The 16,865-nt window shown below is 34.7% G+C and overlaps 1 pseudogene; it reads left to right on the forward strand.

The window, feature by feature from the left end:
* The first annotated feature begins 7,885 nt into the window (after positions 1-7,885).
* On the forward strand, positions 7,886-10,012 carry LOC127132007 (65-kDa microtubule-associated protein 6-like; annotated as a pseudogene).
* Positions 10,013-16,865: the final 6,853 nt, after the last annotated feature.

The raw sequence follows: 16,865 nt of genomic DNA on the forward strand, positions 1-16,865 counted from the left end.
AACATTACCTTAAATGACCACAAGACTCATTTTGATCTATTCATGACAAGAGCGTACATACCTTCCTACAAAGACTCAGACGAACAAGTTAGTTATCACTTCAAAATAATTTTGGAAAATAAAAAGAGTAACATTTTAGAATAAACAAAAAGACGGAATTATAAAAACGCATGATGTTATAAGCATAAAAGAGTGGCATTGACCTTTATGGGAAGTCTTTTGAAAGAGGAAAAAGAACAAGATACAATTAGAAAGTGCTACTGAACCAAACATCCTATTTCTAATTACCTTCGGAAGATACCAACAAATTAAAGTAACTTACTTTCTATGAATGCATTATCTATATTGTGAGAACCAAATCAAAAACGGAAATCACGATTTCAAACAAAATTCAAAGTTTACACTTTACTTGTACAAATTACAAAAGGGCAATAATTGTCTCATATATTACTGTCAAATAAACTTGTTTGAATAATATGTTGGGTCCATATACATGAAATTCTGGTTTTCAAAAACTGAGTTTGTTTTTCTACATGCAACCTCAAGAGCCAGAGCTAAGTTGAAAGCTCTCAAATTTTATATACCCAGTCCCCTCCCCGCCTTTTATTTTCTCTACACACCTTCTCCCATTTCTTTCGCAAGATCTCGTGAGCTTAATAGGCATTATGAAGAACAACTCAAATTTCCAATGTTTTGCTTCAACTTTCACTAAGGACACCAAAATTTATATTTGAGGCATGACTCCCCACTTCAAACACAGCCTGACACCCAAAGTTTTCAACCTCTGCCCATTTCCAATGTTTCAGAAGGCCCCCCATGTCAATGAATCTCCTTCACTCAGCACGGTTGAAGACCGGACTGTTAAGCATGGCCAGCAGCTCAAATCAAAGGTAAACTTCCTACCATGCTTTTAAGATGTTGCATTTCCTTTCTGTTTCATCATACTCATGAGCATAGCATGACACACCAAAGATGCGGTACCTGCAAAAACTCCGACGATCAAGTTAGTTATGAATTCAAAATAATTTTAGTAAATAAAAGAACATACTAATCACAAGCAGATCATAACAACTTCACAATTGCACAATCAAATAATAATAATTGAGAAAGATTGTCCATAAAACCATAACAAGGATATATTAAGTCAACCGTGCAATTTTTCTTATAGACGACACAAGAAGAAGATGGCTAATTTTAAATGAACAGTAGCCATGTTGTAACTTCATTGAAGAAAAACCACTAAAGCAAATTTGTACAGATCAGAAAATATGATTTGGAAGTCATACAAAACGGAATCATATTCAGTAACTGCAAAAAATCTGTTTCCTACAACGTTACGTTTTCAACACCGCCATCATGGCTAGTAACTAAACTAACAAGAATTCCACCAAGGGCATTGGAGATTACTGGATCTGAAATGAGTTAAAAACAATTTGCAACTTTTCAAGTTGATGTGCATCAATATCTATTAAAGACACGGTTACTACATATGGATAATAATAACCCGGACAAGGCACTTAAAATCTCTATATAATACAATTAACATACAGAATACGGACGTAGGACACGTCGACACCAGTAATAATTTGAAAAAAATGAATAAATTGAATGTAGATTTGGGTCGGTGTTGGACACCGGACATGCCGTTGATAAGAGGTGTGGAGGATGCTTCAGAGCAATTAACAAATTGAATACACTTTCAAAATCTACCTACTAGTAATATATAGAAGGCGGTTGAAAAGGTTAACCACACTATAAACTATTACATGTGATCTATACATGGTATAATGATATCAAAATCTACCACCACACTATAAACTATTAGTATAGCAAACATAAAATACAGAGAATTAATTAAATTATGACACAGCATGATGAATCAGCTATCTACTAGTAATACATGGAAGGCGGTTGAAAAGGTTAACCTTAAGTACAAGATTTTCCTAAACAAAGAGCATATTATTTAACAGCAATCATTCTATAACAAATAGAGATAACAGGCTTAGTATAGTGGTGCGGTGTCACAGTGAAGTGAGAAAATCATCAAACCTTCTTGTAGGACTAGCCACTCTCCTCAAGAAAAATCTAATACAGTTTGGGGTTGGGACTCCACAAGTACGTTTCAAAATGAAAACACAATACCACCCACACCACTATAAAAAAAGTAAGTGCCAGAAACAGCTCATTGTATTTGGAAAGTAGCATTTGTGCAGTATTTAGTATTTATAACAAAACAATCACCTTGCATATATTGTAAAAAACAAATGGAAAGAGAAAACACAAGAACATTATTACCTGTAATGACTTTAAGACTGATTTTGATATATTCATGATGTGAGCATACCAAGGTTGTGCTACCTGCCTGCAAAGACTCTGACAATCAAGTAAAACTAACAACCAGAACCAATTCCAATTGGATTGTGCAATAGACCTGATGACAAAAAAACCCATATTGGTCAGTGCAGTTAATATAAGTGCAACTAATGTACTCATGGTAGTCAAAATCGCGATCCTACTCGTAGGATCGTACGATTTTACGATCTTACAACTATCCACCGTGCCAGAGGATGATCAGAATCGTTTTTTGGTAGGCACGGGCAGAATCGCCGTGATAACACGTGAAAACGGTAGAATCGCCGTTTCTGTTGAAAAATTCCGTTTTTGTTTAAAGCCCCCTTTAAAAAATTATTTTTTAAATCTGAAACGATTCATTTCATTTTCAGCCTAATAACTAGGGTTTAAGAGTAATTAATATTCAGCCACCAAATAATTATGAATTTATTCCACTTCCCAAAATATAGTATGATTAGGGTAACTTCCCAAAATATATTTATTCATTCCAATTTATTCACATTAAACTATTTCACCTCTCTCCATTTAAATAAATCTGTTGTCTCACTCTATCTATCTTCTCTTTCACGGTTAAAATAACCTTTCATTCTCTATTAAAAAAAATCCAACCTTTCTCCATGGCTTCAAGTTCTGCTGTTGGAACTTTAGTTGTTGGTGCTTTCACTGCTCCCCCTGCAATTGCACCACCACCACGCCAGAAAACACTACCAAGTTCTACTGTTTTGAATGTTGTGGTGTTTTGGAATTGTCTTGAATTAGTTTTAATGAATATTATCCTATGAAATTTCAGTTTTTAAAAGTAATTTTAGTGTTATTTGAATTTTATTTTTATATTATGTAGTGTCATATGCATATTATTAATCCATATGCAAAATATATGTGAATTTTTAAATTTGGTAGGATCTTACGATCCGTGTTACGATCCCCCGATTCACGATCTAATTATCCCAACCCGATCTTGCGTAGGATCTCGAGTTTGACTACCTTGAATGTACTACTGCAAAACTAAGCTACTCTATAGAACCGGGTACATCGATGAGATGGTGAATAAAACCTAGTGTCTATACATAATACAATAAGATGCAAGGCATATCCGTAAAACTCGTGTAGAGCCTTCTCACTCTCAGGGATTGTAAAGTGACAACTTACTTAGGCCCTAAAACTCTAATTCACCTGTAGCAAGTAAAAGCTCCCATACATCAACATGCATGAAAAAGCAGATACACATTGCTTCTACACTCAAAACCTAAAACTCTTCTGTACAAATCCAGTCAGCACTCCATGAGTATTCTTTCATAGTTAGCCACAAATATTTGCAAACCTCCAATTTCCGAAACATGCACTAACAGCCCTGCAAAAATAGTCCATAATAAGCACACAACCAAACCTCCAACACAAGCGGTTAGCGAACAAGATAACAACATATTAACATAGCAGTTTTAACTGCAGTAGAGTTCTTATTAGTGGGATAATTTAGGGCAGCAAGGTCATCAAGAGAACAAGACATAACAAACTAAAACTGTTTACAGCAAGAAGATCATTCATTCTGCAGTAAGATCAATTCAGAAACTGCAGCAATCCAATGTCAATCAGGACTTCACACCTCATGTTCGACAAACTACTGCACAACACCCTACATAATATAAGTCTCCTACACTACTTCACTCTTCAATTAACGGAATGATCACACAATTAACAACTTTCTTAATCACTAACATTCAGATTCAAAATAGAAAAATCAAATTGAACCTAAATTAACCACTCATTCTAACTAACTAACAGATTTGCGTTCATTTGCTAACAAATTAATTTGCAGTGAATTTCATATTGCATTTGAGCTGAATTTCTAACAAACTTTGAAACCTATAAATTCAACATTACCTGCAATCCTTAGAGTGATTCATTCTGCATTTTTTTTCACTCTTAAAACTCTCAGGTTTTTTTTCTCAGTTTCCTTATCACTCTTCATTCATACAAACGACTTCAAAACCTTCATTCTTCATTGAATCATATAATTGACAAGTCTTCTTTAAGCAGTCATCAATCATTCCACACTTCAACAGTGAAGCATCATTGCACATCAATCCTCCTTCATCAGTGAAACACCATTACCCTCCTCTTGGATTCAGTACAGACTCTTCTGTACAAATCCAGTCAGCACTCCATGAGTATTCTTTCATAGTTAGCCCACAAATCTTTGCAAACCTCCAATTTCCGAAACATGAACTAACAGCCCTGCAAAAATAGTCCATAATAAGCACACAACCAAACCTCCAACACAAGCGGTTAGCGAACAAGATAGCAACATATTAACATAGCAGTTTTAACTGCAGGAGAGTGCTTATTAGTGGGATAATTTAGGGCAGCAAGGTCATCAAGAGAACAAGACATAACAAACTAAAACTGTTTACAGCAAGAAGATCATTCATTCTGCAGTAAGATCAATTCAGAAACTGCAGCAATCCAATGTCAATCAGGACTTCACACCTCATGTTCGACAAACTACTGCACAACACCCTACATAATATAAGTCTCCTACACTACTTCACTCTTCAATTAACGGAATGATCACACAGTTAACAACTCTCTTAATCACTAACATTCAGATTCAAAATAGAAAAATCAAATTGAACCTAAATTAACCACTCATTCTAACTAACTAACAGATTTGCGTTCATTTGCTAACAAATTAATTTGCAGTGAATTTCATATTGCATTTGAGCTGAATTTCTAACAAACTTTGAAACCTATAAATTCAACATTACCTGCAATCCTTAGAGTGATTCATTCTGCATTTTTTTCCACTCTTAAAACTCTCTGGTTTTTTTCACTCTTAAAACCCATCGGCTGATCCACCAGAATTCCCTGTCACTCTGGGAGAAGCAAAAGCAGAAGTCTTCCGCTGACCTCTTAAGCACTGCATAAGGGAAGTAAACAAAGTCACAGAGAAGAAGACACGGGCAGATTATTTGATTATATCAGTAGTGAAAGATGTTTATCAGCTTAAACAAAATCAAAATGTGTAAGTAATCACTGCTTGTTCGTTAGCCTTTTAAATTTTTCTGCATGATGGAACATTCTTGATATAGAGTATACACCATATCAGTGAACAACTATACTACTAATCTTCACATGTATAAGCATCAATTTTGTTCACCTGAGGATGATTTATTTTGATTTACCTTCCGTGTTTGTTCATCTTTAGCCCAATTTCTTGCCACAAATAAAAAATCAGCAAACCACATTGAGCAACCTAGAACCTGCATAGATAAGTTAAGATCAAATTTTCATCTCACAACCTATTTACCAAAAAGTTTGTCTTTTAAGTGCTTATGTATAAAAAGTTACATAAAGGTATTAGATTTCATTCTTCGTAATGGCAACAGTGCTACTAAGACTGTGCTGTCACACATTGTTTTTGTACTAATAAAGTTTAACCTGGAATTTAAGAAGTCTCAATATGCATTGTAGCATTATTAGCAACACGCCACATGACATAACAAATGTCATATGGACAAACCTGCTATAAAGTTCCTGGACAGAAATGATGAAATTGAACATAATAGTTACTAAATATTTAAAATTTTAATCCAAGAGTAAAGTTTTGTAAAAGATGTATTCAATAAAAACTTGTTGAGCAACGCAACACAACCTATGTGTAAAATATTATAAGTGGATTTTTTTTTTAAATTGTAAAGTGAAAAAGGAAAAAGAACAAGATACGGTTAGGAAGTCATAGTTAACCACACATACTAAATGCCATTCTATTTCTAGTTACTTTACCTGAAGGAGTTTGATCCTACTCATCATGACACAACAATAGTAACAGATGGATGGATTCAAAATAACATTGGGGAAATAAAACAACATACCTAACAGAATCAATTGAAATGAATAAAAAGTTGTTAGTTACTATCTAAATGACATCAAGATTGCGATTTTCCTCTTTCTTTCAGCATCCATGGCTTCTTGAGTGTTGTTGATGAGACGAAACAGTTCTAATCGCATCTCACCAAGCTATATAATTTCATCCACTAACCGTAAGCGTCTTTTCTGCAGTGGCGAGGAAGTATGATGAGGTGACGATAGTGTGATCATGTGAGGAATCTCATCATCTAAGAACTCTATCTTTTGTTTCTTAATCAGCATTAAAATAGATGAAGAATAACTACAATTTCCACTGTTTGCGTCATCTTCGATTAACCGAATCACTAGGGTTGAGGCATGACTCCACACTTCAAACTCAGCCTGACCCAGGAACCAGTTGTCACCCAACATTTTCACCCTCTGCCCATTTCCAATGTTCCAGCAGGCCCTCGAGTCAATGACACTGATCCACTCGTAGTTGGGTTGAGGAACGGATGGTGCTTCCAAAAGGGTAGACCGCAGGCTGCTTCTGTTCTTGAACACTCTAGCAGCTTGTTGAGCATGATCAAAAGCATCCCTGCATCACTTTCTAAATCTCATGGAACCGATCACAGCAAACCAAACTTCCTACCATTTCCTTTCTGTTTCATCATACTCATGAACATAGCATGACACGGCAAAGGTGTGGTACCTGCAAAAACTCCGACGGTCAAGTTATGAATTCAAAATAATATTGTAAATAAAAGAACATAGTATCTTAGATATTCTCCCGCAGATCATGACAAGTTTACAATTACATATTCAAATATTGAGAAAGATTATCCATAAAACCATAACAAGGGTATATTAAGTCAACCGTGCAATTTTTCTTATAGATTGCAGAAGGAGATGGATAATTTTAAATGAACTGTAGCAATGTTGTATCGAGTAAAGCTGAGACAATGACAAATCCCTGCAACCACATTTGAAGGAAAACCACTTCAGCAAATTAGTACAAATCAGAAAATATGCACGATAACTTTTTACCTACATATTGTAACCACATTTAAGTAATAATAACAAGATTTTGGTAGTCATAGTTGGAAATGACTCGGATCTGAAATGAATTATAAACAATATGCAATTTTTCAAATTGATGTACATCAATATCTATTAAAGACACAGTTACCACATATGGATAACAATGAGAACAAGGCACTGGAAATTTCATATTATGGATTTCAAATTTTTCTTTACGCACTAATTAATAAATTAACCTATACAATACGGACATAGGATACGACAGTGACACATCAACACCAGTAATAATTTACAAAAATTAACCAATTGAATAGGGATGTGTCAGTGTCAGGAACCAACACGTGCCTGACATTGGACACACCTTTGATCGGAGGTGTAGGTACTACAGATCAATTAACAAATTTATGTGATATAATCTAAACAAATACATGAAACTCTATATGAAAAATAGTTGGGGTGCAGACCGAATTATACTTCTAAATCAAAGGTTCCCTGCATCACTTTCTACTCTCATGGAACCGGTCACCAATTACTATAAATTCAGAAAAAATAAACTGAACAAGTGAACTAAGGCAGCCAAATTTAATACGGAAGAAATATTGAATTTAGACAAAGAACAAGTTTTGTTTTGTTTCATAGCAATGGAAACACCTTGTGTTTCTTGGTATTTGTCATGAAAGTTTCTTGCTTTCGTGTTTTGTTTATCTCTTGAAAGGGTTGGTTTTTTCTCTTGAAATTTGATTCTTTGAAGTTTTCTTATCACTACCAGTGACTGTAATTTTCAAATTTTGTCAAGAATGTTGGCCATTGGAAGTCATATTACTAGTATCCATTTAAGCACTACTTGCACTTCTTTGCTCAGAGAACTTGAGCAAATATGGAACGATATTGGAGAGACCGAGAAGGACAAAGATCGAATGTTGATGGAGCTAGAGAGGGAATGCTTAGATGTTTATAGGAGAAAAGTTGATGAAGTTGCCAACACCAAAGCACGTTTTCATCAATCCGTTGCAGCCAAGGAGGCCGAGATTGCCACGCTAATAGCTGCACTTGGGGAACATGACATTCACTCTCCCATTAAGACCGATAAAAGATCGGCATCCTTGAAGGAGAAGCTCGCATCTGTCACACCATTGGTTGAGGAATTGAAGAAGAAAAAAGAATAAAGGTTGAAACAATTTGAAGATATTAAAACTCAAATAGAGAAGATAAGCGGCGAGATTTGTGGAATTCATCCTGTCAATGATGATGTGAGCAACACGGGCGGTAAAGAGGAACGGGACTTGTCACTTAGAAGACTTAATGAATATCAAACACATCTCCGAAGTCTTCAAAAAGAAAAAGAAAAGTCGGATTGACTTCAGAAAGTCTTGCTATTATAGATATTAGATCAATATCTATCTAATAATATGACCATATTATGTGAAGTTCAAAATTAAATTTAAATTTAGTTTATATTCTTTTGAGTTCTATTTAAGCCAATCATATTTTAGTTATTTAGGCAGAACTTATATTTTTTTAAAGGAAGGCACAACTTTAATTCCAAGTTTTTTAATCAATGAAATGTATTAGTTGTGTTTTCTAAATAAATAACAAATTTTCAATTGTTTTATTCAATACCTCTCAAATAGTACCAATCTAGTTTTAAGTTTAATCTTTGAAAGAAACAATTCCTACGTCCTTAGAGCCGCCTGCCGCCTCCTTTACTTCCACCCACCACGCCCTCAACCTACCGGCGCCCATATCTTACACGGAAGGAGTTTCTTCACCAACCAACTTGTCCCTTTTCACATCTCCAGCTACATTTTCCACAAATTCACCGGTTTCCCCGTAATCCTTTCATTTTTGTATCAATTTATTTACTTTTTAACCATTCATGTATATAATTCTCTCTATATTGCATTCAAACACCTACTTAATTATTCATAGCAACTAAATTAGATGCAATGTGTTAATGAGGTGCATACTCTCTGTGGTGTTCTTGGATTGGATTTCGGCCAAACAGTAGACGATGTACATCCGAGCTTGCACGGGACTCAGGTGGAGCAATCAACTAATATTAGCAATAGCACATTGGAAGGTTTAGAGAAGACCATTCTCAAGTTAAAAACCGAAAGAAAAGTCAGAATACAGAAGTTGAAGGATACTGTCGCTAACCTATTCGAACTTTGGAATTTGATGGACACGTCAAAAGAAGAGAGGAACACTTTTCTGAGGATTACTTCTATTGTTGCAACTTCGCCATCAGAAATCACCGAAAGAGGCGGTCTTTCAACAGATGTGATAGAGAAGGCTTCGGCAGAAGTGGAAAAACTTGCGAAACTAAAAGCAAGAAGAATGAAAGAACTTGTTTGTTTTTAAGAAGAGGTCAGAGTTAGAACAAATATGTAGATTGACTCATATCAAACCTGATACAAGTACTGCTGACGAGAAAGCTAGTGCATTAATAGATTCTGGCCTGGTTGATCCTTGTGAATTATTAGCTAACATTGAAGCACAGATAGTGAAGGCTAAAGATGAAGCTTTGAGCAGAAGAGACGTAACCGATAGGATTGATAAGTGGCTTTTTGCTTGTGAAGAGGAAAATTGGCTTGACGAATATAGCCAGGATGATAATAGGTACAGTGTTGGGCGAGGTGCTCACATTAATCTGAAGCGTGCTGAACGAGCCAGAGTAACTGTAACCAAAATTCCAGGAATGGTTGAGAATCTTATAAGCAAAACTCTAGCATGGGAATCTCATCATCTAAGAACACTATCTTTTGTTTCTTAATCAGCATTAAAATAGATGAAGAATAACTCACAATTACCATTGTTTTCTTCATCTTCGATTAACCGAATCACTAGGAACCAGTTGTCACCCAACATTTTCACCCTCTGCCAATTCCAATGTTCCAGCAGGCCCGAGTCAATGACACTCATCCACTCGTAGTTGGGTTGAAGAACGGATGGTGCTTCCAATAGGGTAGACCGCAGGCTGTTTCTGTTCTTGAACACTCTAGCAGCTTGTTGAGCATGATCAAAGGCGTCCCTGCATCACTTTCTAAATCTCATGGAACCGATCACAGCAAACCAAACTTCCTACCATTTCCTTTCTGTTTCATCATACTCATGAACATAGCATGACACGGCAAAGGTGTGGTACCTGCAAAAACTCCGACAGTCAAGTTATGAATTCAAAATAATATTGTAAATAAAAGAACATAGTATCTTAGATATTCTCCCGCAGATCATGACAAATTTACAGTTGCATATTCAAATATTGAGAAAGATTATCCATAAAATCATAACAAGGGTATATTAAGTCAACCGTGCAATTTTTCTTATAGATTGCAGAAGGAGATGGATAATTTTAAATGAACTGTAGCAATGTTGTATCGAGTAAAGCTGAGACAATGACAAATTCCTGCAACCACATTTGAAGGAAAACCACTTCAGCAAATTAGTACAAATCAGAAAATATGCAGGATAACTTTTTACCTACATATTGTAACCACATTGAAGTAATAATAAAAAGATTTTGGTAGTCATAGTTGGAAATAACTGGGATCTGAAATGAATTATATACAATATGCAATTTTTCAAGTTGATGTACATCAATATCTATAAAAGACACAGCTACCACATATGGATGACAATGACCAAAACAAGGCACTGGAAATTTCATATTATGGATTTAAAACTTTTCTTTACGCACTAATTAATAAATTAACCTATACAATACGGACATGGGACACGACAGTGACACGTCAAAACCAGTAATAATTTGAAAAAATTAATCAATTGAATGTGGATGTGTCAGTGTCAGGAACCAACATGTGCCTGACATTGGACACATATTTTATCGGACGTGTAGGTACTACAAATCAATTAACAAATTTGTGTGATATAATCTAAAGAAATGTATGAAACTCTATACGAAAAATAACTGGGATGCAGAACGAATTATACTTCCAAATCAAAGGTTCCCAGCATCACTTTCTATTCTCATGGAACCGGTCACCAATTACTATAAATTCAGGAAAAATAAACTGAACAAGTGGACTAAGGCAGCCAAATTTAATGTGGAAGAAATATTTAATTTAGACAAAGAATAAGTTCATTTAATCATTGCATAGTTTAAAAAAGACCTGAATAATATCTGAAAAAAATTTCAAGTTAAGACAAGGCTTCACGATTTTATAAAACTTGTACATTAATAAATGAAATCAACGAATGAACCTGAAAAATTTGTTGAGCACAAACAAATCAAACTAAATTAAAAGAGGCAAACAGAAGAACATTACCTCTAAGGACCTCAAGACTGACATGGTCATAGCAAAGGTGTGGTACCTACAAAGCATTGGACGATCTAGTTAGTTGTGGATTCAAAATAATCTTTAGCTAGTGATGTTGGTTTGATCACACTTTTGGGTTGAGAACCTTCCTAAGTTTGAACACGACCTCCAAAGATGTACCAATTGTATGCCCTGCAGCATCAACACCTTCATTTGTAACCTCAACGGCTGACTCTCCCTATCAAATATGACCCCAAAAATATGACCAAAAGAAACAGTGAAATCAAAACACAATACAACCCTTATCAGTATTATGTATATGTATTATGTATATGTATATATATATATATATATATATATATATATATATATATATATATATATATATATATATATATATATATATATATATATATATATATATATATATATATATATATATATATATATATATATATATATATATATATATATATATATATATATATATATATATATATATATATATATATATATATATATATATATATATATATATATATTATATATATATATATATATATATATATATATATATTATATATATATATATATATATATATATATATATATATATATAATATATATATATATATATATTTTTTCTTCTGCATGTTTCGCATATGTCTTTATTTTACTAGGTTAAAAGACCGTGTGAGAGTCACCTAGCCCAAATTTTCATATGACTTGAGAACAAAGCAGGAAATTTTTTTGTGATCATTCACTTATTTTCATCGGTCCCCTACGTAGAGCATGCTTAAGCCGGAGCTGACTGCAAGGATAAACTACTTATGGACTTATTTGGAACAAAATTTGGGACCACAGCATATGGGGTATCGGGATCGACTCTTATAATCATGAAGCCTACGTTGTTAAGACAATACCGATTTTTAAAAAAAAAAATCCTAAGTCTTTTACATCTCGTCATAAACCTGTCTTATAGCCTTAATATTCAAGATGCACTGTTTTCTTTGCTCACAAATTTTTTTTGGTAAGATTAAAGAAATGGGAGAAATACGGATACACTACACAAATGACTCGTCAAACACATGTTATTTTATTGAAAGGAAAAACAAACAACTAAAAACGCACAAAACATACTAAAAATAAAGAAAAACGATAAAAATCTCCTCCCGCACTTAAACCGAACATTGTCCTCAATGTTTCTATATGAGATAGGGTAGGAGTAACCTGGAAGAGAGAGAAAGAGAACCATGGGTGATCACCGTACCGTCACCGTCACGAGCATTTACTTTAACAAATAATGTAGACTCGAAGACACGAGGAGGAATTGGCTGAAGGGGGAATAAGGAAACAACAAAATTAAGTGAGAGATATTGTTGTTAAGGACAGACGAGAGCATAAGGTTTATAAGGTAACATGCCATATTAGCATAATATCCCCCAGAACCAGAATGGAACATTACCATAGAGAAGTAAGGTCCAAACGGTTTCTACAAGATGCATATTTTTATGTCCGGCTATCCCATTTTGTTAAGGTGTATAAGGGCAAGATGTTGTATCGAATAAAACTGAGACGATGACAAATCCCTGCAACCACAATTGAAGGAAAACCACCTCAGCAAATTTGTACAAATCAGAACATATGCAGGATGACTTTTTATCTAAAGTCCCAATAAAAAGATTTTGATAGTCATGGTTGAAAATTACTAAGATCTGAAATGAATTATAAACAATATACAAATTTTCATGTTGATGTACATAAATATCTATTAAAGACATATTTACCACATATGGATAACAATGACCAGAACAAGGCACTGGAAATTTTATATTATGGATTTCAAACTTTTTTATACAATACGAGCATGGGACACGAGAATGACACGTCAACACCAGTATTAATTTTAAAAAATAAATAATTTGAATGTGGTAAGTCAGTGTCAGAAACAGAAACCAACACGTGTCTGACATTGGACACACCTTTGATCGGAGGTGTAGGTTATATAGATTAATTAACAAATTTATGTGATTTAATCTAATGTAATGCATGATACTCTATATGAAAAATAGTTGGGGTGCAGACCGAATTATGCTTCCGAATCAAAGGTTCCCTTCATCACTTTCTATATCTCATGGAAAAGGTCACAAATTACTATAAATTCAGAAAAAACAAACTGAACAAGTGAAGTAAGGCAGCCAGATTTAATATGGAAGAAATATTGATTTTAGACAAAGAACAAGTTCATTTAATCATTGCATAGTTCAAAAAAAACCTGAATAATATCTGAAAAAATATTCAAGTCAAGAAAAGGCTTCACGTTTTTATAAAACTTGTACATATTAATAAACGAAATCAACGAATGAACCTGAATAATCTGTTGAGCACAAACAAATGAAACCAAATTAAAAGAGGCAAACATAAGAACATTACCTCTAAGGGCCTCAAGTCTGACATGATCACAGCAAAAGAAACCAGCATCATTAGCTAAAGGTGTGATACCTACAAAGTATCGGACGATCAAGTTAGTTATGGATTCAAAATAATCTTTAGCTAGTGATGTTGGTTTGATCATACTCTCGGGGTTGAGAACCTTCCTAAGTTGGAAATGACCTCCAAAGATGTACCAATTGTATGTCCTGCAGCATCAACACCTTCATTTGTAACCTCAATTGCTGCTCTCCCTATCAAATATGACCCAAAAAAACAGTGAAATCAAAACACAATACAACCCTTACCCAAATAATATAAAAATGAAAGTGTCAGAAACAGCCCAATATTTATTATAGATTTGTGCAGTATTTACTATTTGTAACAAAACAATCACTTAGCATACATTCTAAAAATCAAATGAACAGAGGCCATAGAAGAACATTACCTTAAATGACAACAAGACTCATTTTGATCTATTCATGACAAGAGCGTACATACCTTCCTACAAAGACTCGGACGAACAAGTTAGTTATCACTTCAAAATAATTTTGGGAAATAAAAATAGTAACATTTTAGAGTAAACAAAAAGACGGAGTTATAAAAATGCATGATGTTATAAGCATAAAAGAGTGGCATTGACCTTTATGGGAAGTCTTTTGAAAGAGGAAAAAGAACAAGATACAGTTAGAATGTCCTACTGAACCAAACATCCTATTTCTAATTACCTTTGGAAGATACCAACAAGTTAAAGTAACTTACTTTCTATGAATGTATTATCTATATTATGAGAACCAAATCAAAAACGGAAATCACAATTTCAAACAAAATTCAAAGTTTACACTTTACTTGTAAAAATTACAAAAGGGCAATAATTGTCTTATATATTACTGTCAAATAAACTTGTTTGAATAATATGTTGGGTCCATATACATGAAATTCTGGTTTTCAAAAACTGAGTTTGTTTTTCTACATGCAACCTCAAGAGCCAGTACCAAACCAAAGCTAAGTTGAAAGCTCTTAAATTTTATATACCCAGTCCCCTCCCCGCCTTTTATTTTCTCTACACACCTTCTCCCATTTCTTTCGCAAGATCTCGTGAGCTTAATAGGCATTATGAAGAACAACTCAAATTTCCAATGTTTTGCTTCAACTTTCATTAAGGACACCAGAATTTATATTTGAGGCATGACTCCCCACTTCAAACACAGTCTGACACTCAAAGTTTTCAGCCTCTGCCCATTTCCAATGTTTCAGAAGGCCCCCCATGTCAATGAATCTCATTCACTTAGCTCGGTTGAAGACCGGACTATTAAGCATGGCCAGCAGCTCAAATCAAAGGTAAACTTCCTACCATGTTTTTAAGATGTTGCATTTCCTTTCTGTTTCATCATACTCATGAGCATAGCATGACACACCAAAGATGCGGTACCTGCAAAAACTCCGACGATCAAGTTAGTTATGAATTCAAAATAATTTTAGTAAATAAAAGAACATACTAATCACAGGCAGATCATAACAACTTCACAATTGCACAATCAAATAATAATAATTGAGAAAGATTGTCCATAAAACCATAACAAGGATATATTAAGTCAACCGTGCAATTTTTCTTATAGACGACACAAGAAGAAGATGGCTAATTTTAAATGAACTGTAGCTATGCTGTAGCTTCATTGAAGAAAAACCACTAAAGCAAATTTGTACAAATCAGAAAATATGATTTGGAAGTCATACAAAACGGAATCATATTCAGTAACTGCAAAAAATTTATTTCCTACAATAAACGTTACGTTTTCAACACCGCCATCATGGCTAGTAACTAAACCAACAAGAATTCCATCAAGGGCATTGGAGATTACTGGATCTGAAATGAGTTAAAAACAATTTGCAACTTTTCAAGTTGATGTGCATCAATATCTATTAAAGACACGGTTACTACATATGGATAATAATAACCCGGACAAGGCACTTAAAATCTCTATATAATACTGTTAAGAATGTGTGGTTTGGGCCTAACTCAACTCTACAAAAACGGTTAGTAGAGTGAGGACTGCCCCCACTTATAAACACATGTTCAGGCCATATATTGTCCGATGTGGGACTCTTAACAAACCCCCTCACGCCCAGGACTGGACTTCTGCAGCGTGGAAATAAATGGTGGGTGGCCCGATAGCGGAAACCATAGTAGGTGGCCCACCGGATCTTAAACGAGACTCCCGTCAATCATACTACCTTTACCATGAGAGAGAAGCTCACTCGCTACTTATCGGGCAAACTGACAGCTACTAATATGCTCACTTTCTGTGACGCATTGGTGTGATGTGAACTACATAGACTTGGGAGGAAACTCGTTCATGGTGGCTTTTTATCCAAAAATAACACAGCCAACTGCGACATCAAGTAATAGAAATTAAAAACGAATTAGATATTTCTCAGCCACCAAAAGGCAGTAGAAAACGCACACTGCCAAGCCACAAAACCGGAAAAATAGCGACCACAACATCAAGAGCCGCAAGCTCAAACGCTGCTGCCGTAAGCGCGCCGACGGCGTAACAAAACCTGAATCAACCATGGTCAAGTTCTTTTAACCAACAATCTTGTACATCAACAACACTGAAAAATACATCTCCTTTGCCCATATCTGAATTTGCTTCCGAGGCTATTGTGAAGTCACTGAGTTATGTGCGTTCCCTAGCGGCACAACACATTCCAAAGCGACTTCTTCATCCATCTACATCTTCAAGACCATCTTTCGCATCAGAGCAATCACTTTTGACATTGTCATCATTGTTAGATAAATCCTTCAGTTCCCAATTATGTCCAGCAAGCATCCAAGAAATGGTGGAGAAGGATTCAATCACTTCAACTATTTCAAAGTTATCTAAAGTTGAAAATTCTGACGAAGAGACAAACTTG

The sequence above is a fragment of the Lathyrus oleraceus genome, chromosome 3 (assembly GCF_024323335.1).
Source record: "Lathyrus oleraceus cultivar Zhongwan6 chromosome 3, CAAS_Psat_ZW6_1.0, whole genome shotgun sequence".
NCBI lineage: Eukaryota > Viridiplantae > Streptophyta > Magnoliopsida > Fabales > Fabaceae > Lathyrus > Lathyrus oleraceus.